The sequence below is a fragment of the Haemaphysalis longicornis genome, unplaced genomic scaffold (assembly GCF_048455015.1).
Source record: "Haemaphysalis longicornis isolate Haplotype H1 unplaced genomic scaffold, Haemaphysalis longicornis Haplotype H1 scaffold_4, whole genome shotgun sequence".
Classification (NCBI taxonomy): Eukaryota; Metazoa; Arthropoda; class Arachnida; order Ixodida; family Ixodidae; genus Haemaphysalis; species Haemaphysalis longicornis.
Genome location: NW_027526361.1, coordinates 69,458,735 through 69,485,109, shown reverse-complemented (window position 1 = coordinate 69,485,109; position 26,375 = coordinate 69,458,735). Strand labels below are relative to the sequence as shown.

The 26,375-nt window shown below is 45.3% G+C and overlaps 2 long non-coding RNA genes across 2 annotated transcripts in view; one reads left to right on the top strand and one right to left on the bottom strand.

Annotated features, from left to right (window-relative positions):
• Positions 1-16,662, bottom strand: part of LOC144180391 (uncharacterized) — a 61,785-nt gene extending 45,123 nt beyond the window's left edge. Inside the window, exons 1-2 of the long non-coding RNA XR_013324393.1 lie at positions 16,584-16,662; positions 11,388-11,505 (exon numbers count right to left, since the gene is read on the bottom strand). This is a non-coding gene — a long non-coding RNA (uncharacterized LOC144180391). The remainder of the gene's footprint in view (positions 1-11,387; positions 11,506-16,583) is intronic.
• Positions 16,663-22,822: 6,160 nt separating this feature from the next.
• LOC144180389 (uncharacterized) lies at positions 22,823-26,027 on the top strand. Its single transcript, XR_013324392.1, has 4 exons — positions 22,823-23,042; positions 24,040-24,121; positions 24,563-24,649; positions 25,308-26,027. It is a non-coding gene; the product is annotated as an uncharacterized LOC144180389 (long non-coding RNA).
• The last annotated feature ends 348 nt before the right edge of the window (positions 26,028-26,375 follow it).

The window sequence follows — 26,375 nt, the reverse complement described above, 5'->3', positions numbered from 1 at the left end:
AGTTGTTGTTTGTAGTTAACTGCTACCGGAGTACATGCTGCAGTTTCATTTTATCGGTCGGTATTTTCGTTTCTCTTATTCTCCGCTTTTTTGAAACATAAAGACAAGAAAGAGAAGAGAGAGTTTGGTCACAAGAATCGGAATCCACTGTTTAAATCGGCTACGGCGGCCGTCTAAGAACACCAACACTACTAAAACATTTAGCATGAGACCCCTCTTCGGGAAGCGGCTGCATAAATTATGTAGCTCTGTCGCGGAGTGGGCGAGACGAAAAGAGAGACTGAGATGACTGACAGCTGAATAGAGAGAGGTGGGCTGGGGGTGCGGAAGGGCTGCCAATCAAACAAAGCCGGCTTGGAGACCGGATCGCGGCTCTGCGCGATCGATGGCGGCTCTGCGCGATGGTAAAGCTAGTGATACTCGAACTGTCGCAAATGTAGCAAAGGAGGGCTGTGCATGAGATTTCGGGGTCACATTCAACAACAACAATATTCGACGCTACGGTGTTTATGAGTTGCTATGCAAGCACTCGATAGGCATCACCAATGAGATCGCCTTAGGGATAGAGCAACGGCCTACCTGATATGCATATGTTTATTTATATACGCATGTGCGCAATAAGAGGAGGGTAGTAACAATGGTAGAGGATACTTGAAGTCGAGCAGCAGCAACGCGTCAGTACCCGCATGTCAAACAGCATTGCGATTTCATTTTTTGTGAGGTTTGCCTGAATCGACGCCTGTGTTGAGTGTTTAATTTGCTGGAGCGGTGCAAGGAAGCCACGTTGCAGGCATCTCTAAATAGTTAACTGAGATTAGGTAAACAGAAAAAAAAAATCGATTCCCTAAAAACTACTGCAGTATAGAAAAAGGGGGAGGTAGGTGCAGTGAAGGCAACACAAAATGCACGCATCTAACAAAAATGGCTTTAATTGGATATGGATAACGAAAAAAAAAATTCTCTCGTGCATGCGAATTGTTCCAAGCAAAAATTACCGTAAGAAAGGGGGCATCAGACAGCCGCGGCGTTTACGCGCTGTCGTCATGTTTAAAGTTGAGGCAAGTAGTTCTGTGCACATTTCTCCATACGAATGTAAAATTTCACCCGAATCTGCCGTACCGATCACAACAAAAACTTCCAGTCTTACGAAGAGTTGAGATTGCTGCGTCGCAAATGTCGTATACCGTTTTTAAACAATGACGTCAGCTGACATCTTGGCCAACAAAATTACGCGGGGCACTGCTTGTTACGTTTTAAAAGTTGGGATGTGTCTGTTCCGTCGTTAGCAGTCTGAACATAATGACATTGCTGCATGAGGGGCTGCATGAGGGGCTTTATTCTTTGCATCGGTTGTGCTTCATATTTTGCGTACACTCACGTAAAAGTGCCGCTTACGACGTGTTAGCTGCTGACTTGCAGCTCTTCAAACGGGAGGAAATCAAACAGTCGGTGGCCCGATCCAGATTACGAAAAAGTGTGTATATGCGGCAGGCGTGTGAGTGGTTGATTGTGGCGCCCTGTACTGCGTAGAAGCCTGGAAAAGGCGGATGCGAGCAAGTGCGGGCTGTTTGGGGCGCATGGACAGAGACCGACGGGCATTTTGAAATCTTAATGCAAGGCCAACGATAAAAAAACTCTGCGTTATAAAAGGTGAAATTGTGTACTTTTTTGTTCGTGACGCTACGCTTACAACCCCGCGGAAAGAGAAGCAATTTCTTATGCGTGCGAGGACGTAAGACGTGCGCATGCGCGGCTTCTTATTAATGTACAAAAAAAAAAGGGGGGGGGGGGGGGATAAAACTCAGGCTATCGACGACGCGGGCAGCGAGGAAATAGTAAGAAGGCGGTGGCGCACGCGGAGAGGGGCATCGTACCAGAGCGGTGGTCGCGGGCGCCGTACGGAATGCCGGGATCGCGAGAGCACAGAGCTCGGGATGCACTTACCACCGCCTCCCCTGTAATTGTACGCACTCGCCGCAGCGTTTGCATCCATCACGAACCACACCGCCGCCGTCGCCGCAGGCGGCGGTGACCACCTCCCGGCCTTGGGGCCCCTTCTCGTACGAGTCCCCTAATTGTCGAGCCGCTCTTTCACCATCGAGCCTACGCGGCGGGTGTACACTAAGATCGTGCCACGGTGTTGCGTGGGTTTGTCTTCTGCTTGCTGTTGCTCCTCATGTCTGGGGGCCGCGCTCACCGCCATTTTGTCCGCGGTGCGCCTTTCTCTCACTCTCATTCCCCCTCTCTCCTCGACTCTCCCCTAATGGGTAGTCAGAGCTCACCTGCAAATGTTGCCTCCTGAGACGCGGAAAGTGGCAAAAATCGTCCTCCCCTCTCCCTTTTACAGACCAAGAGACAAAACTGCGAGTTTGCGCCGTTGTTCTCGTTGTGTTGTCACGTGCGTATACAGTCACGTACAAATGAAGCACTTACACAAAAACAGGGACCATAGAAAGCAACATGTACGATTACAGCTTCGCGGAGGTTAAATGATGGCGTTTGTTCTGAGACATAGAGAAAGCGCTGTTATGGCACTTCACCCTTGCGTCTCAACAATGTGATGGAAATTATTCACACGAAGGGAAATCGGGATATTGGATATTTGTGTGTTCTATTTCGTATTATCATGTTCACGCATAATTCACACCTTATTCATACACGTTTACTTATGGTGAGCGGATAGCCAAGTCTAGATTACAGAAAGCTAAGTGAGCACCAGTCATCCAGTGAGTCTCGGATTTCATGTAGTATTTCAGAGGCAGATGTCGATATCTCTCATATATACAAAGTTCTTATGAGGGCTGAATTTCGTGTTTCCTTTTTCTGTTCAATAATACCTGCTGTACTACTATCAGTCGCAGCGCTTAACGTTTCAGGTAAACTTTGCCGGAATGGCCACCAGGACAATAACTGTACTCGCGTGTTACCCTTTGGTGGTTTAGACAACAGCGAGAAGTGTTTGCAAGCCGTGAGCTAACCTCCATGTCAATCACAAGTCGCCCAGGAAGCTCAGGGACGGAAAAGAACCATCTATTTCCGTAGGGTGGGCGTCGCTATGTGGTAACTATATGGTCAATACGTGGTCCAGTGGGATCGGAAAACACTTCGAACTAACCGAACTTCCAAATAAACAGAAAGCACAATAACAGCATTGGCGTTAGTCCTCAACACGTCTCCCTTTTCTTGATTTTGTTCAGAATCTCGACTTTCGTCGGCAGTTAGAGCGCACGACACGGTTTGCACTGATAGTTGAGACTTATCGCTAACATCAAAGATTGAAGCGTCCAGGGGCGGTATTCTCGCGTTTGTGCGTTTTGAAACCGTCCGTTTTGCGTCCGTTTTATTGTGACGTACTTCCTGTTGTAGGTGGGCTTCGGGTTGACTTTTCCGCAACTGTTCTTGTAAACACATTTTAAACAACTAAACCTATTTTAAACTATCTTTTACGTGTTTATTGTTCCGCCAGCGAACCAACAACAAGGCTACGAAAAATCGTCTGCTCCGAATCGTCTGCTCCGAGAAGCCGTAGCTCACCTCCGCCGTGCTTGCATGGCGTCACATCCGGGTGTTCAATTTCAGCAAATCAGGGCCTGTTCAAAACGGACACTTTTGAAACCGACACAAAACGGGTAAAACACGAGAATACCGCCCCAGCACGCGAACTGCTCTCACGGCGCTGTACGCAATAAAGAAGGTTGAGGACCTGAAATAGAGATAGGCGCACACTGGCGCGAGTTTCGACTGGTCTACCACTTCACTACTCTGCCTTGCCTCAGTTGCAATGGCGCCGACATCAGTGCAGAGCACGGCGGTGTTTTGGCGCTTAAAAAGTTTGAATTTGATCCAGATATGGCGGTCACTTTGGAGCTTTCTATTCGATATAACTTCCAATTAACCGATATACTGGGTTCTGGCTTCGAATTATCGACCGATTTCTTGCATTGAATTGCGCGCGAAATTGCCGGTACTGGAACATCTCTTCCAATTAACCGTAAATTCCAATTAAGCGACTACGAATTACCAAGATCCGGCTGTACAGCTAGAGAAACAGTCCTCTTGAATTATACGGCGCGATTAACATATATTACCAAACACTCGTTCCGGAGCGTTTAGTATAACTGTCTCCTTCATTCGCGTAACGAAATATAGCTTCAGCTGAAAACAGTGACTCCTCACGCTTCTGCCAGAGTTTCTCGTCTCCAGTAGAATTCGTAAATTTTCCTGAGGAAAAGGCGCTCACTCGCGAGTTGTAACGTCTAAGCACGCTACAAAAAAAACGGCAAATATAGTGTAAAAACAACAGTAGATAAGCAAGAGAAACGGCGCCTCGCATAACGTAAAGAAGGCTGAAGAATCCATAAGTAATCCTACTTTCGATTAAACAACGTTAATTTGCCTTCAAGGTTCCCATATGCAAGTAAGGCGAACACAACGAGGATCCTTGAGTCACATCCTATCCTATCGCGGTTATATGAGGACAAAGGTAACACGAAGCTAAGGTTAGGCTTAGCTGCGTTAGGCTTAGGCTTAGCTTAAATGGCGTGTTGTGTGTTGTGTTGTGTTGTGTTTTATGGCACATAAGCAACTTAGGCTATCATGCGCCAAACAGAAGGTTTTGTGTATTTTGTGGATAATAACGGTTACATCACGTTACAGCTTTACAGCTTGCTTAGAATCCCTGCTTCCTTGATAAAACTAAAAACGGAGGAAATTTTAACAAGTGCGTTTTCTCCTAAAAGTAGACTGGGGTGAAATGGAATGTGTTCGTCGTAGAACAGCCTAAAATGCTTTTTTCTCAGGACCTCAAATTTCGTACATGAGAGTAACATGTGGTTTACTGTTAGCTCTTGGTCGCATTCCTCACATCTCGGTTTATCTTCTTTCATTAGAAGGAAGTTATGTGTCAGGTGTGTATGTCCGATGCGGAGACGACATAAAATGACTTCTGTGTAGCGCTCCTCATGTTTGCTTGATTCCCACTCTGCTATAGTGGGTTTAACTATGTGAAGTTTGTTGTCTGTTTCGTTATCCCATGAGGACTGCCATGTTTCTCTGAGTTTACTCCGTATAAATTTCATACAGTCGCTATGAGGAATATGTACTTGTGTTACTGTTTTACTACCAGCCTGCGCAGCACATGCATCGGCTCTCTCATTACCATTGATCCCAACATGGCTAGGAACCCAGCACAACTTAATTTCCTGTCCCTGTGTTTTTGCTGTCACTAAATTGTGTATTATGTCTCCTATTATGGGTTGAGCTGCATTTTTGTAATGTAGGGCTGTGATCGCGCTGAGCGAGTCTGTGTAGATAGCACTTTTCGGAATGCTTTCCTTCCTTATTCTTTCCACAGCAACAGCAATTGCATAAGACTCCGCTGTGAAAACCGAGGCGCACTGAGGTAGTCTGATCACCTTCTCCCATTTACCTTGTATTATTGCACTCCCAGCATAGCATGCTGTTTTGGAACCGTCTGTGTAAAATGAGGTGTAGCCTTTGTATTTTTCGTTTAGTGCCAAAAACTCCTGTAATATGTGTTCACGCGGTGTTTTCTTTTTTTGAAAGTGTGTCAGTGTAAAATCGCACACAGCAGGGAATGTATACCAAGGTGGTAGTTGTTTTGTTCTATGGGCAGTCCCAGGTAATGTGTCCAGCATACCAAGTTCTTGGCATTTCTCTTCAAACCGAAGGAGCAACGGTCTAATAGCTTGGGGTTTGTTATTAAACAGTGTCCTAGATGGGCATTTCGTGACTATGGGATAGCACAGATGTTTCGGTAGTGAACGGATCTTTAGGATGTATGAGCACGTGAGCATGAGTCTTCTGTATGTAAGTGGCGGTTCATTGGTTTCAACATAAAGACTGCTAATGGGTGATGTCCTATATGCACCAGACGAGAGTCGTAAACCTAAATTATGTACGGGATCCAGTCGTTTTAAGTAGGACTGCCTTGCTGAGCCATACACAATGCAACCATAGTCTAAGCAAGAGCGTACAACGGAGCGATAAACTTGTAGGAGGCATGACCTGTCAGAACCCCAGTGTTTACGAGACAGAACCTTAAGTATATTTAGAGCCCCGGATGCTTTCTTTTTCAAGATATTGATGTGAGGCAGGAAAGTGAGTTTTTTGTCAAATGTTACGCCGAGAAATTTGTGTTCATTTTGTATGGGCAAATTTATTTCTTTTAGGTGTAGGGTGGGGTCTGTCTGCAGGCCTCGTTTGAGTGAGAAAAGAATGGCGACTGTTTTGTGTGGTGAAAACTGGAAACCATTTCTGTCTGCCCATGTTGTCAGTTTATTTATGGTCAACTGTACTTGTCTCTCGCATGTCGTTACATTGGACGATGTGCAAGCTATTTGAAGGTCATCAACATAAACAGAATACATAATCGACCTTGGAATTATTTTTGATATGGAGTTCATTTTGACAACAAACAATGTTGTGCTAAGAATACAGCCCTGAGGGACCCCGTTCTCCTGTACGAAATTCCTCGACAGGGTTGAGCCCAGGCGCACTTGAAATGAACGATTTGTCAAGAAATCATTCAGGCAGTTCAGCATTCTTCCACGTATGCCTAATTCTACTAAATCCCGCATTATTCCAAACCTCCATGTAGTGTCAGAGGCCTTCTCGAGATCAAAAAAGACAGCAAGACAGTGTTGTTTGTGTATAAATGCTTCTCGTACGGCATTTTCAAGGCGGACAAGCAGGTCAGTTGTTGAGCATGCTTTTTTGAAGCCGCACTGGTGAATGTCTATAAGTTCATTTGATTGTAGGAGAAAATTTAACCTGGTATTCACAACTAGTTCAAAAGTTTTGGCCAGACAGCTCGTAAGGGCTATTGGTCTATAACTACTAGGGGAGGTTGGCGGCTTTCCGTGTTTTAAGAATGCTACAATAAAAGCTTTTTTCCAAGCTCCCGGCATTTTTCCCGATACCCAAATTTTGTTAAAAAACTTCAGGAGTGCTTCTACAGCAGGACCAGACAGATGAGCGAGCATTTCGTAATGTACATCATCTGGCCCGGGGGCGGTCTGCTTACCAGCCAAAAGAGCTCTCTTTAATTCTTGGAGTGTAATTAAACTGTTGTACGTTTCGTTTGTGCCACCAAATGTTGGCAGTCGTTGTTTCTCAGCTGTGTTTTTATACTTTAAGAAAGCTTGTGTGTAGTGTGCGGAACTTGATACTTTGGCAAAGTGTTCACCCAGTATATCTGCCTGTTCTTCTATGCTTGTTTGCACATCTGGTGCTGTTAAAAGGGGAAGTGTGTAGGGGGAGTACGTCCCGTTTAGCTTATGAATTTGCTCCCATACCTTCTTTGATGTTACGGAGCTGTTTATGGACGAGACATAATTTTGCCATGAGGCTCTCTCAGCTTTTCGGCGAATGTACCTTGCTTTAGCTCTTACCTTTTTAAAATTTATTAAATTTTCCTGGGTTGGGTACCTTCTAAAGACTCCCCATGCTTTATTTTGCTGCTTTTTTGCTTCCTTACATTCTTGAGTCCACCATACTTTGTGGTTCTGCCTCACCACTCCTGTGGACTGTGGGATAGCTATGCGTGCAGCATTAACAATACGGGATGTAAACACATCATTCAATTCGTCAATACTAAGAGTGTCTGAAAAAACTTGGTCTAAATTTGCTTCCGAAGCAAAAAGTCCCCAGTCGGCAAACTGAAGTTTCCACCTGCGTGGTTTCGTCGGGATAATAGTTGGTGAAGATGTTACGCTAATGAGTACAGGTAGATGATCGCTCCCATATGGGTTGTTTATGATATCCCATTTAAAATCGCTAAAAACAGATGGTGAACTAAAGGATAAATCTAAGCAGCTCATCTTTCCTGAGCTTGGGGAGCAGTATGTAGGCTTACCAGTATTCAGTAAGCAGACATTATTGGTCAAAATCAAATCTTCTAAAATCTGGCCTCTTACATCAGTTTTTTTACTTCCCCAAAAGGATGAGTGGGCATTAAAATCACCTACTATTAGGAACGGTTCTGGTAACTGATTTACTAAGTCTTCTAAATCAAGCAGTGTTACCGTGAGTTGTGGTTCCAAGTACACACAGCAGACTGTGATTGTTTTGAATACAAGCATGGTGGCAGCTACTGCTTCTAGCCTAGTTTTCAGTTTATGTTCTTTAGCTGCAATACCATTTTGCACAATTATGGCGACACCACCAGAGAGCCTATTCGCCTGCTCTCGGTCACAACGAAAGACCTGGTATCCTTTCAGTATGTTCTTATGTTTAGGACCCAAGTTTGTTTCTTGAACGCACAAGACTGCAGGTGAATGAGTCGCGAATATTTCTTTCACGTCATTTAAATTATTTAAAAGTCCTCTACAATTCCAGTGGACTAGGAATGCCATGTTATTTTTGTATCAGGTGAAAACTACGTTTTCGGTCCCGTGATACGGTTTTTGCCTTTCTTTCCATTTTCAAGGGAGTTCCGCCGCACCACCGAAGTAGACGGCCGAGAACCTCCCTCAGTTGTGTCCATTGTCTCCTCCGAGACGCTGGAGGTTCGTGCAGAATGCACGGGTGTTGAAGTGTTGGACCTAGCCGTGTGGGCAGAGGTCTTCGGGACTGCCAAACCAGGGGTCCGTGCAGCCCGCTTTGGGGGTGGTGGAGCAGCACTAGCTGCTTCCACCGGGGGCGCGGGGGGCCTTGCTTCAGCCTCACTCTGTGTGGCTTCAGCAGGCGCCGAAGACAGCTGTGATGCCGCGCCCTGTTGCACCACAACGGAGTAGGATCGGGTATGCGCTGGTGTCAGTCGCCTCCGTGCTTCACGAAATGTAAGGTTTTCAGTCACTTTCAGCGTGATGATCTCTTTTTCTTTTTTCCACGCTGGGCAAACACGAGAGTATGCTGCGTGGTTGCCCTTGCAGTTCACACACAGTTGTTGTTCGGATTCACAGTTCTCAGTAAGGTGTTCATTGGAGGCACATTTGGCGCAGGTGTCTTGGCCCCGGCAGCTTAGCGAGCCGTGACCGTATCGTTGGCACTTGTAGCATCGGCGAGGATTTGGAATATACGGTCTCAGTTTCATTTTTGTGTATCCTACCTCTACGGATTCTGGAAGTACGCTGGATGCGAAGGTAAGGACCATGTGTTTAGTCTGGATTTCTTTGTTTTCTCTTCTGATTTTGATTCTATACACATTTGTGACGTTCTGTTCTTTCAGACCTTCGAGAAGTTCCTCCTCAGACACGTACTTTAGGTCGTCATCGGATATGACTCCGCGGACCGTGTTGAGTGACCTGTGTTCGCTTATAGTTATAGGGATCTCACCAAAAGATGTTAGTCCTGGCAGTTTGTCACACTGGTGTTTGTAGAGCAGTTCGAGTAGGAGGTCTCCATTAGCTAGTTTTTTTACTTTGTAGCCTTCGCCAATGGTGGCAGTTAGGGTTTTTGCGACAAGAAATGGTGAGACAAGTCGGGCAGTTTTCTCTTCATCGTTGCTGTGAACCACGTGGAAGCGTGGGAAGTTCGTAACGTTCTTCGTGAAAAACTTAGCAGTTACGTCGGTGCCCCCTCTTTTACGAGAGGGATCAGTTGTGCGAAAAAAAGAAGCCATAAAATGAAAAATCTGTTCGGCCATGGTGCCAGCCGCCCACCATGGAGCCCAACAAGGGGACGGGACAGGAACTCGCGAGCAAGTCCTGCCCACGCCAGCTGTACACCACGACTATAACCTAATATGGCTGAACTCAGGGTCGTCCGCCACACAAGGTTAACCCTAGCCGCCAGGAAAAAGGGAAACTGAGAAAGAATGAGACGACAGGAAAGTTGTTAGAAAGGAGACAGGAACGCGAAAGGTGAAGGGAAGGACAGGAAAAGGCGACTGCCGATTCCCCCCGGGCGGGTCAGACCGGAGGTGCCGTCTACGGGAAGCGGAGGCCAAAGTGGTGTGTTGCCTCCGCCAAGGGGCCTTAAAGGTCCAAGCACTCGGCGTCGGCTCAACCACCAGGACCCTCTTTTCCCCGGTCACGGCGCTGCCACGCACGGCTAAACGTGGGTGCTCGGGGTCCGTGGTGTCGCACAGTACACGCAAACATCTGCTTTAGCAGATGCCCCCTGCGGGGTAGCTTAAATGGCACGGATCTGAGAACGGCAATCCGCAACGCGCTTGCTGTGACAGACTTACAAAACAGCAGACAGGGTATACATTAAGTGTTTTAAGAGGCCATGACGCCTCCTTTTTTAACCTAAGAACTCAATCGTTCTTTCTCTCCCGAAATAATTATGGGGATGAAACAGTGCAGGACCTTGTTGATTGGATTTTAAATTCGAAAGTAAACGTCAAGTAATCAGGCAACACCGGCACGTTTTCGGCATTTGTGACGTCATAGCCACACGGTTTGACATCGTCCCCCCATTCCTTGCTGAGTACCGTGCGTTTGTGGGGCGATCTCCGTCAGATTTTTTCCCCAAAACTTTATGAAGTGGTGCAAAATCTTTTGGAAACCTGCCAGATTTGTGCTTACTTCATGCGCGACGCTCTTTGTGCTTAGCTAGAACCTCCAGTCGGTGCTTGAAAGTGCCATTTGGTTCCGTTGGGAGGGGCTTCAATCTAAGGAGAGATGCTGCGGTGAAATGTGCTCGAAAACCGTTCGTTCATGCTCCAACATGTCGACAAGTCTGGTCACTGTTTCATTGGAAAAGAATAACTTCATCAGATGGGTTCGGTAGCCTGTTTATTAAGTCAGGCACCCCTCCGTCTAACGACGACGATGGTTGAACGCGAAGCTTTCTCGTGACGTATCATCGCAGTTTTTTACACCGCGGGATAAAGGATTTTTCTATCTAATTTTGCACGTCCATGCACCCCTCTGCAGACCCAAACCACTTCAACCCTGTCGACACGGAGCAATCGGACAGGCGCCGGCTGCATGGCGCGAGAAACGCAGGTTCGATTCCTGCCACTGGAAGAGTTTTTTTTTTCTTTTACTTCACCCGTTTTCGCGTTAGAGACGCCATCACTGAGAACACTAAAGCTTCGCTTTTGCAGCGTCATTTTTCTGCGCCTACAACACAACAAGAATGATACCGGTTGGCGGAGCCGACAGGAGTGTTTTTTCTCGCCGGTGACGACGCGGCGTACTTCACAGCGGAGCCTAGCTCGGCAGACGATATACAGAATGGCTCTTCTTTCAGGGCGGCCTAACCCGACAAATTATAAGCAACGCAATGTCGCATTCGCAGTCGTAATGACGCTCTGCGAAGAGAGAGCGTGCTTCAGGCAGGCGGCTCCCGCGCCATCTGCCGTCGCCTACTCTGTCGGAGGGAGAGAGCAGGCCGACCGTGGCGCATGCAGGCTACGCCCATGCCGAGTGCCGCATGCCCCCGGCAATGCAGAGAAGGCCTGCGGCCAGACGTACCAAGACCGGCCCCGGCCGACGGCAGTTGGTCGCCAGGCGTGGCTGTCGACGGCACGCCGCTGACTCGGCACCACGACACTCCCCTCTCGGCGGCAGCGGCTGGCTCGGCGCGTCACCACTGAGACAAAGAAAAGGCCTTTGCATTACGCGAACAGGGGGACGAGGCCCGGTTCCGTGCACTTTAAGCCCCCGTCTAACAAAAGCGTTAACCTGTCAACCAGTAATAGAAAGTGAGGTTGACCGGTAATGTCTGGCTGGGCGGTGACGGCTTCGACAGTGGTGGGCAGAAAACGAATACCCACTCTACCTATACAGGAGTGATTATGTAAAGCGAATGTGAGAGAAGTCACGTGGTCCAAACCAGACGACTGAAGCGGGACCGCTGTCTCTCGAGTCCCCTGTTGCTTTTAAGAGATTTAACTCGTCGAGTAACTACACCATGTCTGACTGCGAACGATACCGTGTCAGTCTTTATCGTCGTCTTGGGTCACTTGTACTGTTGAAAGAAGCTGCTGTCAATACTTTTCTGCGGTTACACTTTAACACTCAAGCCCACGAATTCGAACCGTACTGCACGATGTCGCCACCGGGTCAGCTAACCGAGTATGCAATAAACAAGCAGTCACAGCACAGAGCCTCAATATTTATGCTGTTTTAGTTTGGTTGTGTTGGCCCGCGCCACTTGTATTTACTTAAAACCCGGACTATCGAATCTCGAAGCGCCAGTTTATTAGAGTGTTACTGTATGTCACGTCATGTTTTGAAGATTAGGAACGATCATAAGTAAGCAGGACGTTTAAGTTACTATCGCTAGAGGGCTCCCACAACTGAAATACAAAGGAGAAAAGAGAATTAGCCCAACTACAGGGAGGACACCAGGGAAAATACGTCATTGTGCAGCTGTCTAATACAAACACGACGCTTGCATACGAAAAACGCCAAGTGACGCAGCAAACGGTATTACACTCTTGGTTTTCTTTTTTCTTTTTTTAGTTTCATATGCAGGAAAAGCAAGTGGAGGCCGCGTATGCCCGAATATAATCACCCATAGCTTCACACACTGTTCTGCGTCCCGGTTTACCTGTCTCGTTACTTGCTCAGGAGTTTTTGACACACGTTTAGACAAGTATACAGGGATCTATCGATGTCGTATACCTAAAAGCTCGTTTAATATTTTACACCCCACGCGCAGTTGTGGACCTTTATAGATACGCCCACTTCTTTCTATAGCGTTAATGCGACCGGAAATAACATTCCCTTCTACTCTGTTTAGTTTCTTTTTTTTTTTCTTATGTCTCCAGCTTCACTCGCCCAGTAAAGTAACTAACAGATCCAGACATACGAAGCAAAGTAACGACCCCCAACGAAGAGAACAAAAAGCAGACCCCTGCCCGCGAAATGCTAATTAGAATATATGACCAACTTTTGACAGCCACCTCGTCCAACTCTTCGTTTCCTGCCCCCTCCTTTTTTTCTTGCAGGCTAAAACAGTTTTCCTTTGTTTTCGGGCGCCTAGGAGAAACGCCAGATTGGACTATACGGTGGGTCGAACTCTGAACAGGGTTCGTTTATTTCATTTTACTACTTTTGCAATTTCCCCTTTTGCTGTTTTAATGGCGAAGTTGGTAACCCAGCGCCCCCTCGCCTTGCTCACTAACATCCTTTTACTTCGTTATTACTATTTAAGTTCCGGAGGCCTCTTGCTTTTTGGGAGTATCGGCCACAACACGGGGCAGAAACGCAGCCGGGGTCCCCTTCCGGTGATTTCCCGCATCGACAGACCCGCTCTAGTCCTCTTATATACGCGCGCAACAGCGCAAGCGAGCGATACGAGCCCGACAAGCAAGCTGTGCATCTAATGGCAAAAACTTGTTTGGCGCTATCCCGGGTTTTGAATAATTAAAGCTGTTTAATTATAAGCTAAGTGGGCGGAGCTGCCGCAGCCGCGACGAGAATCGAGGAAGGCAGCAATTTTTCAGGTGAAACCTCCCGCGAGCACCGACGACCCGCGGGTCTCGACTCCCGGCCTCAAACCCCAGGCGTGAAAACAAGGGTCCAAACACCATCCCTCCTTTCCCTCCTCCTTGCCTCTTCCTCATCCTTTTTTCTCTTTGTTCCCGCCTTCCCCTGGGCCTTGCGTGCGGCCGCTTCTGTAAAAAGTTGTTACCGTACGACACGGTATAAAGGACGACGTTCTTCACTGAGCGGTATTTATCGGTGTTTTTTCCCGCCCAAAAAAATAAAGTTCGGGAAAACGGGAGAACGGGCGCTCTGCAGCCTGTTCCGAAACCAGTGAAAGAGTTTCCCTATGAATAACAATTAGCGACCGGCAAGAGAGGATGAGACTGGAGCGCTAACTAGACAACTAGAGTAATGAACGTGGTTGTCTTTGTTTGGTTATTCGGGCGGACGCCATTGTCTCCTTATTGGTTACGAGGACCTTTACGTTGAAATCTGTTTTTTTTTTTCAAATATTTATTTTGTCCAGTTCGCCCTCTAGACTATCCTATACTAATTACCAATGCAAGCTGACTGTAACCGCACGCATTTAGAGGAATATATGGAAGAATTTTGCTGACACTTCGAGGCTGTACCCTGGTAGAAGGAAAGGCTTAATGGTGGTTCATTGCGGTAACTCTAAACACGAAGCTTAAAGACAGTGTAAATTTAATCTTGAAGTATAAATTGATTACGCCTAACTTTGGGGCCAAGATATTGTTGGAAATTGTACATACAGACTTTCTTTTCACCCTGGCGTCGTTTTGTCTATGATTTTTCTTAAAGAAGCTCGAGCCTAATCATACACTTGAATTCTGGGTGGAAATCCCGCGATAATATATAAAAAAAACCTGAATCTTTCCAGGGTTGCACCAAATTATTTCTGAAATCTTACTGAAACTTTCGGTTCCTATATATGGCCAATAGGCCAGGAAGCAAGCGGAAGGCTGCCATAACTGACGACTGCAGGGGCAAAGGAAAAAAGCCCTAAAAAAGTCCAATTACTGTCAGCAGCGACAAAGACCAAAGGAAAGTGGTTCGGTTGAATTTAGGACACATGCGACCCTTTAAGCGAGCCCCGCTAAACCACAAAGAATCGCTCCACCCAGTGGAATCTCAATGTTATGATACTGATCGATGAGGGGTCCTGCGGTTGCAACATTTAAAAACCAGAGGGCGCGGTTGTCACCACCTGCACGAATTACGACTCAGTCCGCTAGTTAACGAGTTTCGTCGCGGCTGAGGATCTGTATAAGAACATGTTGCGCCGAGTAAGACCGCCATTTAAATATTCTCAAGATTTTTAAGGTCTTTACCTCTCTCTTTTGTTAAGACAGACGCCTTTGTTGAGAGAAACCACACTGAAAACGACGATGGAGATGAAAAATTCAGCCGGGATTCTTACGAAAATATACAGAGAAAAAAAATCTTTGAAACAAAAGTTGGGCCAGACTATAGAAACGTTCCGATCACGCCCAACAGCCTTTGCAAAACTGACGTCCAAGGACCTTTGCTTAGTCCGCCGGTCGCCCCCTGCTTCTAAAACGCAGCTGCGTACAGGTAGTGCAGCGTATCGAACGCGAGCGAACGAAACCCCGAGTATCGAACGAGATTAGCGGGGATTTCTCCAAAGGGCGTGGGTGCGGACGCTTAAAGTGTCTTTCCCAAGGAATTACTCAAGTAAGGCGCGCAAGGATTGACGTGCACAAAGCCTCGGCCCCGTCACTAAAGCACACATTCGCCGTCACCACTCGGTGCTTAATCTGCATTTCTTGTCTTCGTACCCTCCTTTAACAGCATTGCTGTTTGCCTAAACCCTTTGCTTCCTTTCTCTTTTTTTTAACGAAACGCTAAGTATAACAAAATGATAGGAAGCTAAGGGGTAAATCTGTATGAAGATACACGTGATTGCGACCGCCACGAGCTTTCTCTTGCGATTAGAGGGAGAGGAGGGAGCGTTACTTTTCTTCGCAAACGACCCTTTCGCGTCGTTTGGGGCGGCGCGAAGCGCACTTAGAGAGGATCAAACGTAGTGAATCACGCCGGCCTGAAAAATAACTCCGCACTGCCGAAGCGCCGAGCTTTCCCCCCGAACCCTCCGAGCCGTGTGCTTTTACGAGGCGGCTGTTAAAATGCGGCAGGAAATCAAGGACGGAGCTTGGCAAGTCACGCGAGGGTTTCCGAAGCGACCTCGCGAAAATCGCTGTGATTCATAGAAAGGGTTCCGAACGCACTAGACGGATGAAAAGTGTTTTCCTTTAATACTCAGCTGACGTTGGCCGAAAAACGGAAATAATATATATCAATCGAGCGGAAAACCACCCCGTCACTTTCAAAAATCGGCATAAAGTAACGTTTTCCAGTGCGCAGTAGAAGCAGCCGTAGAAAATTCAGTAAGCGCTCAGGCAACAATGTGCATCTGTAGTAATATTTTGGTCGTTGCTAGAATATACCGCCATTCTATTTTTTTTTTCTTTAATACGGAGAGTCCTAGCCGAACAACGTGTTCGTAATTTAGTGAAAACGGTGCTGTTCGATTTAATAAGCTTAAAATCTGATTAAATTTCTGAGGGAAGGCGTTGCTACTTCACGAAGTTGTGAAATGAATTAGGCGGTTCGGACAGCATGGGTATCGCCAAATATTTCTCGCCTGTAAAGCGCACGCTACACATGCGTTCTACACAGCGCTCCTGCGCCAGCGCACGATCCAAACGCCCAGCGCGGGCTCCTATCAATTGCATCGGAAGCAGAGCCCGCCAGTGCCGCGCAGCGCGGATTCGGGCGTCCGGTCCCAGCGCCCAAATAAAGACTGCTACCAAGGCGCAATAAGTGCCCAATCTGACGCGCTCACTCACGCGGAAGGAGGTGTGCTGCGGCGGGAAGCCCGTGACGTGCGGAGGAAACTAAACACAGCGCGGACTGGACTGCGCCAGCGTCAAGCCTGGCGCGCGAAGCGCGCGCCTGCGTGCGTGCCAGCGCGTTCGATCAAAAAAGCACAGCATCCCAGCGGACGGCTCTGTCTCGCTAGGCCTAAATCTCGCAGACGGCTAGCAGACGCGCACGGGTTGAGGGGGGGAACGCGCGTCTAGCGGGCCGAGCCCGGGGGGCGGCGCAGGCTCTCGAAAGACAAAAGGCTCGCGACGGCAGCTTGACGAGGCTCAAAGAAGCGTGCGAGCACGTTTTACGATCGCCACTCACCGCGGTACGTGAGGCCGTCGCCGATGGAGCGCCCGGAGAACACGGAGCTTCGCCGCCGACGATCCGCCATGTTGGGCCCTCCGTGCGCGCTTTCCCGCGACGCCTCGGCGCATTCCCTCGCTCGCGTTCAGCCCCTCTCCGCGCCCTCCTCGCTCTCGGCCTCATTCGCTCGCTCGCGCCGTCTCTCTCTCTCGTTCTCTCCTCCTTTCTCTCGCGCGCTGAGTCTGCCCGCCGGCCCCCGGTTCCCACTCCAAAGATGGCGGAGTTTGGGATTTTTATGGGCACCGCGAGGGGTTCCTCAGATTCTCGCGACGATGGTCGTGGTGGCCTCGGAGAATGGCCCCGTTGACCTTGATGAATTTTTACTTGCGGCGCTCACTCCTCCGTAGATGGGGGCCCTTCTCACTTATGGTGCGCCGAGAGGGAAATGTACGCGACGGGGGGAAGGGAGGAGGGTGCCGCAGCGGCTGCAGCGTGGCAATTGGCTCTTACTTTAATTGAGTTTTCATTTTGAAGTGCGCAGCTTACTTTCACTATGCTTTATAGTTCCGACGAAAAAAGGAAGTTTGTAAACATCAAAGCACTTTTTAAGATGGTGGGACCTTTTTTTGGAGAGCACAAATTTTAAATGTGCTTTCCTACAACAAGTGAATTCTCGCAGAGTCTGAAGTGAGCCCCGTTGTCCTTTTTTGTTTAGCTTTTTTCCTTGGAGGGGGGGGGGGGGGGGTGGCAATACTTCTCGTGTTTGTAGTTTTGCGCGCAAAGCTACTTATGTTTTGTTCGGTTCCCTTCTCGTAATCACCGCAAGGCAGTGATAGCATTTGTGGAGTGTGTTGTTTTTTTGTGTGTACTTATTGCATTTATCTGTTAGTGAAAGCAAAGTTGAATAATGAAAGTTAAAATGCCACCAGGAAATCCTTCGTCTATATATTATTTACGCTTTTTTGTCCGCAGTTCCCGTTCAATTTCACATAGTTCTTTCCTCATGATGGCAACTGGCAACTTATTTCTCGATTTTTCTTTATCCTTAATTTTCGGGCAGTTCAAGGGGTTATTTTATGCTTCCATACATATTTTGGTGCTCCTATTATATACACAGACCCCCCCCCCCCCCCCCCCATCATCTACGTTGCGTTCACAGGTACCCCTTTCGTTTTTTTTTCTTTTTTTTTTCAGTTTTCTTTGTTCGTTCTTTGCCTTTTTTTTTTGCAATGAGGGATAGTCCGACGGGGTCAGGCTTAAACTGGAAGATAAGAGTATCCGTAACACTGCGAATTCTAACTTAGCATAACAATGGCAGTGTAAATCACCACCTTCAATGGCTAACCAACTAAACGAAATGATGTGTGGCAGAGCCATCTTTTCCCGAATTCTCTGTAGCTCTCATTGTAATGTAGATATATCTTGAAAGAAATCCTACTGCATTGTTTTGCTTTTTTGCCTCTTCAGTCATAACTCAGAGTTTCATTTACTTGTAAGTTGCAAACTTACGAAATTACCGTCTGCCAAAGCGGCTGTAACTTGTGTTTCATCGGAACTATCCCAAAAAATATTATAAGGCGTTGTTCGCTCAAACCAGTACACGACCTGCAATAATTTTTATTTTGGCAGGTATCATGGATAACCATTAGTCGAAGCTTCAATACTAATAGCATATACCCGTCGCTCCTACAATCCCGTCCGCATCAAAAGGCCACAGCGAAACTGACGCAGCCAGAGTTCGTCTGCTAGGATAAAACTGTACAACTTTCGTGTTTTATTGTGCCAATTAACTAAGAAGAATACTAAACCGCAAAATACAAACAGTGGTGCTTTCTTTCTTTCTCTCGTTTAGATTGCGACCCGGTCAATAGTGTATTGTATCGTGCACTCACTTGGCTTCGTTGTTCAACCACGTCCATACGGTGTATTCAAGCACATTTTTTTGTTGTTGCCCGGGAGGCTCCTCCCATTTTTTGAGGTGCACACGAATAGGCTTTATGCACAGTGAAGGATCGCAAAATCACAAAATATTTCTTTTTTATCCCCTGGGGGGATTACCGGTAAATTGCTGCGTATCTATGTCGACTCAAAATTAACATAACCAAGCAGTAAATCATTTGCTCCACAATGCATGCACCAGACGAGACGTAAAAGCATTGTATAGTAATAATAAACGCATTTAGGCTGTTTACGAAGGTATTTAGTACGTATATGCGAAGTGTGCAACCACATTCGATATTATGTGGAAAACGCAACGAATGTTCGAGGACAGGGGCTATCTTTTTTTTTTTTTTTTCCTTGACAGATATGCCATACAATGACCAACGTGTACTGCACATTATCACTTCTGCGTAGTTCCTTGAATGATGAATATGCGACTTGCCTATTTTTTCTCTGTCTTTAAATATAGCAGTTTATTTATTTATTTATTTATTTATTTATTTATTTATTTATTTATTTATTTATTTATTTGTTTATTTATTTATTTATTTATTTATTTATTTATTAGAGGATTTATGACACGTATAAATGAGGCTTAGGCAAACAAACATGGCAAGCAGAATAAAGGGTAAAGTTGCAAACATTAAGGCTTTTACAGTGAAGCACAATTCTTCATCGCAGACCTATTATATTATAACACGCACCGCTGAAGTTATTATCTGTAACAGCGATGATATGTTTTTTTTAATTAAGCATACCTCAGAAATTTGGAAGTCCTTAATATTAGCACGACAACTCTTACGTGATACCCTGTTTTTACCAGTCGCGTTGTAATGCCAAGATAGCACCTTACTGTTTCTGTCCGACAAAGAAATACACAAATCAAGCTCAAGAAAAAAAAAAAAAAATGGCCGTGTGCTGTAAGCCGCGTTGGTTTTTGTTTCGCGACGAATCACTGACAATGGCATGATTCATTTTCATGGAGAGAGTTCGAATGATTGTAATCCACTTTGCGCTGATCCAAGTTCTATTGTTTTGGGCACATCCTTGACAAGCCGCGAAAAACGAATAGCATTTCATATTAAATGACACATTGTCGATCTTCATAACAGTGGATAACAAAAAAAGTGGCCACAAGGATGACGTGTATGTAAAGAAGATGCGTATTTGTCCTGCCATAAATCTTTCCATCTTAAACTTCCCTTCACTCATTTTCTGCTGAAACCAATTGGAATATACTGCTTTAAAGTAGATTATTTTTTTGGCAGAAGCCGTAAAAACAAATTATATTCCACGTACAATATTTTGCTATACATATATCCTTTTACATTTCGGGAATGGGGAACAACACACCCGGAAATATATCTTTACGACGTTCCAGGAGACCTGACGATGCGGCCGGGAATAGCTCGTACTCGGTATGCGTGTTACAGCGTTGGACCTGTTCAAGACTGAAATTCATTTTCGTATGCTGTGATTTCGCTGTGACCAAATATAAACTAATACCGTTCGGTCAGAAACTGGAACAAGCCTTCTTCTTTAATAACCTTGGTTTTCATGCAAGGGTAGAGGTTTACTAAGAGTATTTTCGCAACAAAAAAGCAACAAAAATACCCCACAGTCCCTTGGTGTTTTCTCTTTACAGTGCATAAGGAGGTAGACTGAATCCCTACATACACAAAATCCATGGACTGTAACAAAATACAAGGTCTCTCCCATGATTTTCATCAGAACCTCGTGAAAAATAAATAAAATCAAAGTAATGAAAACAGAGTAGAAACTTCATGTCCTAAAGCTGGATTGTTCATAGAACGACTGCTAATTTAGCACGAAAAGTTTGGAGAGATTAATAAATTTTCAAAAGGATTCGCCTGCACAAGTCTTCTAAACACCTTAGGTTTGCTTCCCCAAAACCTAACCAGCATAACCTCGGTATAACCAGCGTAACATTCACGGCACGCACTTCAACACACCGCAGCACTAGGCCATGATTTTGCGTGGCGTGATGACGCAACAAAACTACATTTTTTTAGTGTAACTGCGTGTCGTGTGCTTCATTATTTCTGAACTTTACACATTTTTATTCCTGGTGGATTGGCGAAAAAGATACCATTGACGGTTTCTAGCGGAAAATGATGAAAGAAGTGGCGACGAAGAGAAATATGATATTTCAATGAATTGGCCACGTATCACGAGGGTGGATGGGCCTTGGCTATATTGGGCAAATAATGTTGCTTGAAAAGTTTCACTGCTTATATCGTTCAGTTCAGTTTATTTACTAAAAAGATCTAGATGGATACACATGGATTCCTGGGCTAAAAGTTGTTAAAATAACCTGACTAGGGCCCAGGCGATACCCCTAAGAAAACGTGGTTTGGAACTCCTAGCGGCGAGAGTTAGTAATAGTTTTTTTTGCGTTTCTTATTCTTTTACACGCCAGAAATAATGTTAAATCAAGCAGGTACATTTTATTTTTCTTGAAAACTAAAGCTACTTACCATTTCGGTGCTCCGTAGGAAACCGCCGAATGAGAAGGTTGCTCATAAATTGTGCTAATTATGTCATAAGCAATGTAATTACTTCATTATCACTATTTATCAATTTTATGCCACTAGACATAGCCACGTTGCACATGCTTTGGGAAACATTGAGCGCTTCATTAAGTATTGTTCGTGTAGTACGAGTGATAACATTTGAAGTGGAATAAAAAGACCTCTGCATCGCAGTCATGCTAGCAAATCGCGAAGGGGAGCTGGCAAAAACACATTTTACTCGCATAACGACAAGAGGACGGGCTCATCTCACATATAAAGCAGCGAAGGGTATTGCTGCTATTAAGGATGTAAAGTACCCCAGAATTAATGTGCAGTGATTATTTTGGAACGCCAAACCCTCTTCAGATTGTGAGATATACTTGCTATTACATCACAGGCATCCATCCACACGGATAAATGACGGATGGAAATGATCTAGTGCGAGTGCAAACAGTGCATTCCCTGTGCGTGCAAGTAGGGCCAGGAGTAGACAAATGTGCTTCACAGCAATACTAGCGTTTGTTTCACCGCTACAAGAGCGCTCGTGCAGTGGTGCACCCTTTGCAGGCTAGTCAGTTATAGAAAGCCCAAAATCCAGCCAACCAGTCCATGATCCCTATATCACTAGCCAAAAAATGCGTGGTGCGCAAAATTTCTCTGCGCTTTTAATAAGCGCAGATTTTATCAAATGAATCGGCGTTGGGCGTGCGTCCTAGTCAATGTCTACAGATACCGTGGGTCTTGCACATAAACCAAGAATTTGGTATTGTTTACAAAGTGTTGCAGCAAACTTCCGCCTTCGTAGGTATTTTCAGCCAGTAATTCTCATTTGTAATTCAGTGGAACTATGCGGGGTTCTGAATGTATACAAAAAATTGACCAGGATAACTTTTTGATAATAATTACATATTTTGTCAGTCGAACTTTTGCGATAAAGGCAGCTCTATCTTTTTGCGTCTGAAAAGAATTACGGCCGCTTCTCGAGGCCGGCTATTGAAAAATAGCGTTGGGCATCCTTCACGATGACCCTATATTCGACTTCACCCCAAAAACGTAGAAACCCGTAGCTACAGCCACGCAACTATCGTGCCCCAACTGATCCAGTTTGACGCGGAATTTCACTATCTGATAGTGAAACTGGCATGAGAAGTTAGAAACAACACGTCATTATATTTTTCACCATTCGGTTTTTTTTTTTTTTTTTTTGGGGGGGGGGGGGGGGGGACAAAATACAACTTTGTATATATTGAAGGAACCAGCCTTTGGTAACTTCTGGTCCCGAACAGTAATTCCACCCTAATGACGTTTTATAAGAGAGACGGACACCAATATTAAGAAATCTTCAAGAGTCGTAATAGGGGTATACTAAAACAAAATATCATGGTGGTAGCAGCACGTTAACATTCAAGTGATACGGTGAAACAAACTGGTAGCACCACCACAATTCCACAGTCATTTGTCTTGGCGGTACACTCTAATCCTGGTAACCCATAATGTAACTTCTAAAGGGATGTAACCTATAAAATAAAGGTTACAATGGATCCATTTTGATGTTTTCTTCATCCCAGTCCATTCTAAGGGTTACAAGCGGGAAGTTAAAAGCGGTTTATAGGTTACATTATGATTTATAGGTTACATCAACAAAATCTGTCATGTAACCTTTACGTTGTAACCTATAAAACGCCCTGTAACCTATAAGAGATGCTCGTCGCGCCTTCTCTCCAGGCGGCCGTTGAATTCTCTGTTGCATGACGGGATATAGAGAAATGGCGGCGCCCGCAGGTCCGGTGGCCGCGTTTTCGCGCCACTCGAGCCTTTTTACCGCTGTGATACCCCTACGAAGAAGCGAGGATGGCTGTTACAAGACTTATTTGTCGGCGTGAGTCGCGGAGGCTGCGGCGAGCCCATTTGTGACTGGCAGCGCTACACGGCCCGTTCTTCTACGACCAGCGTCAAGTTCGCATGTTGGACCGATGCCCCGGCGCCAGTGAAAGCGAACTCGGTGAGTATACTCCCGTAACGGTTTTCGTGTTTTCATTGGATGTATCTTTTCGCTGGGGGCTTTTCAATTTGAAATTGCAGCATTCGAGAGGGATTTTCGTTACCCGACTGGTTGCTTCGCTGGACGTTTTCTGTTGCCCGCGACGGCAATTGAATGAAATCACGGGCTTGCGTTCGCTGCGTCAGATTAGAGCGGACGATCGTGAAAGCCCGTACATTAAACAGATTACGGCGCTCGTGGCCTGCTTTCTGCTCTGCGCGCCTTCGTCATGTGTTCAGCGTTTTGTTTACGCTGTTGGCTGCATCGGGCGCACTTTCTTCCCAATAAAGTCTTATATTATCGCGCTATTCTCTGGGTATTATCATTTTGTTTCAGCTATCGGGAAATATTCATTTTTCTCGCTGCATATATTCGGAATGGTGTCTAGTTTATTGGTCTTATAGTAATACACCCGGATAAACACAAGGTGTGTGCTGCAGAAAAGTAGTCCACTAAATGCTGCCCGAAATTTCTAAACTCACTTCTGTCCAGCGCAAGCCTCTTTTTTTGTGAAAGTTTGCCTTACCGCACGATAAAAAGTTTTTATATCTACAACATTCTTCATTTTTGTCATTCTTTTCCTTGAGTGGGTAAATTTGGTGTTAGTCTTTTTGAGGTAGCGGGGCATTGTCACCATGTTAAGTGGGTTTATTATTCCCATTCGCACAAATCAGTCGTTTATTTATTCGCGTGGTATTGCAGGGCAAATGGTTGTCTCGCGTTATACTAGTGTAGTGCAGTAAAGCGATTTACAGAATGGTGGTATGTATGAGCCAGCATGCAGGCTGCTTGATTGTTGTTGTTTTTTGATGATACAGAAATTGTGACGAATTACACAGAGACAAGTGCAGGTGTAAAAATGGGTGCTGCACCCTCATCGGTTCCTGGCTGTTGGAAAAGTGTGGTTGCATCTGGCTACCTATGCTATGACTTATGAGCACCATTGTTTTTCTTGCAGGCAGTGTTCCTTGAGCTGACAATCAGGACTCCCCTGCGTATGACACAAGTTGAAATGAAGTCTGATTTCCGTGGAAACAACGGTATGAAAATGCAATAACTAAAACTCATTCATTCAAATATTCTTTGTAAAGATGGCACCCAGGCCTGCGCAGACAAAAGTATGATTCACTTGTAAAAATGCGAGGCCTTACTTCAAGTGTTATGATGTTATATTTCGTATCTTATTTCGCCTCATGTTTAATGACTCTTTCTATCAGTTCGTTACTACATGAACTTTATGAATTCACATAACGATTTCCCCAGCATGGAGCTTTGTAGTTTTTCAGTGTTTGCAGAGCCAACAAGAACTCTTTTTCGAAAAGAGCTCTTTAAGAAAGCTCCAGTTGTTAGTGAGGGCTTGTTATGTGTTCTTTTCTTCGTCTTGTCAAGTTTGGGGTCTTCTTTCATTATGAATGTATACCAACTGCCCAGCTCTAAAGCCTATTAAATTTTAACCCAAGTAACCCTTTGATTCATTACAGGTACAGACCTCCCGGGAATGCCACTTGAAGATCGGTGCAAGTTCTAGATGTATCCTATCCCACAACACATTTCAACGAAGAAAAAATGTAAGTTGTCGATTCCTTTTTACGAATATCCGAGGAAGAAACCACCGGTAGAAGAACACCTTACTGAAGTGAAAAACGTTTCAACTTCCACGTGGGATCCTCGTTCAAAATGAAACTGCCAGTACAAGGGGGGGGGGGGCGGAGGCAGATGTTTAAGGACAGCGAAAAATGTGACCCAGACGGCGTCAGCATCGTGAAAGCACGTTTCCTGGGTTTAGGGCGACGTTCGCTCTGTTGCGTGTAGTAGTGATTCCACATGAAGGTGCGGAAATGTTTTTGCTTTCTCTTTTGCAAACGTATGTCAGTTTATCTCGTAGCCCAAAGTTTCTGCCTGTTCTGGGTGAGCATGCAGAAACATTTCGCGAGATAAACAGGAACACGGCACGATTAAAATTCGGGAAGGTTGGCCGATATGACTATAGTGGCTTCGCGTTGTTGTGAACAATGAGGCCAAATTACTCTGTGTAACGATTACTGAAATGATGTGAAATTATTTGAAAGGCCCTAAATCACTCCTTCTCTGGTGTGGCCTTTCATTTCATTCTCTGGTCTCCGTCTTCATTTTCGTGCAATATAGTTTTCGTACTTCACATGCCTGTGATTTGGTTGAGGGGCTTATGGTACACTGGATTTGTTCTTTTTCTGAAATTTTCTGTAGATGGCTCTTCAAGGTGGGGAAATCCAAGTGACGGCCCCTCACATATATACCTCCATCTGCGGCAGCAGAGAACAAGTCATTCAGATGACCTCGGGGAAATCTTCAGCGTGCCTTGATTTTGTGCCTGCTTGTGTACTACGTAAATTACGAAGCTTATCTCTGAATGTTTCCAAGCGCCTTTTTTCATGCAGGAAATTATAGATCCCATTTAAAGTTTGTCCAAAAGACAGATTACAATTGGCCTAGAAAGTTGTTAGTGCTGCATAAAAAACCATAACTTGGCGTGGGAATCACAACTCAGGTGGAACTGTAAAGAGGTACCTAAGAGGGAAGTGTAAAGATGGATTCGTAAAGACAAGTGAATTCCAGTGTAATATTAGACTCTCAGTGAAACAGAGAATGCAGGGAACATAGCCATAAACACTGCTTTGTATAAACAGTGAATTTGTAATAAATGTTCTTTCTACTTTCCCACATTCTGTGTTTTTTCTGTGGGGAACCATGACAATAACGCTGTACTGGGAAAGTGCACCTCTGAGAACCATCTTATATATGTAGCTCAAACTCGAATTCGTCTGAAATTGTTCAATTGCAGTACCAAACAATTTGAAATACTTTGCATACATCAAATATTGAGGTAAAGAATCTGTATATTTGGCCATGTTTGTGAAGCTGTTCACGTAACATTTATTAAATAGGTTAAATAAGGATATATGAATAAACCGAGTTTTACTTGGAAGTCTAAAGCAATATAGGAAACACCAGTTCGCCCAGGAATCCGCACTCGTCTAATATTCATTAAGGAACGATAATTACATTACGGTGGTTCGCAGTTTGCTTTTTAATAAATAGCCCACAGGTGTTTCATAATAATAAATGTGAATGTTCAAAACTACTGATGCCAAACTTTTTAAAATGTGCTCCTGTTAAATGCGCAAATATGTGTGCATGTACTGCAATTCTCTTTTGATAATCATGGCCTAAGTTGTCAGACAAGAATTTTGGGCTTAAGGCTATGTTATAACTTTCGCGTCCTTTTGAAGTATGCTATCAAGTGCATGTTTCCAC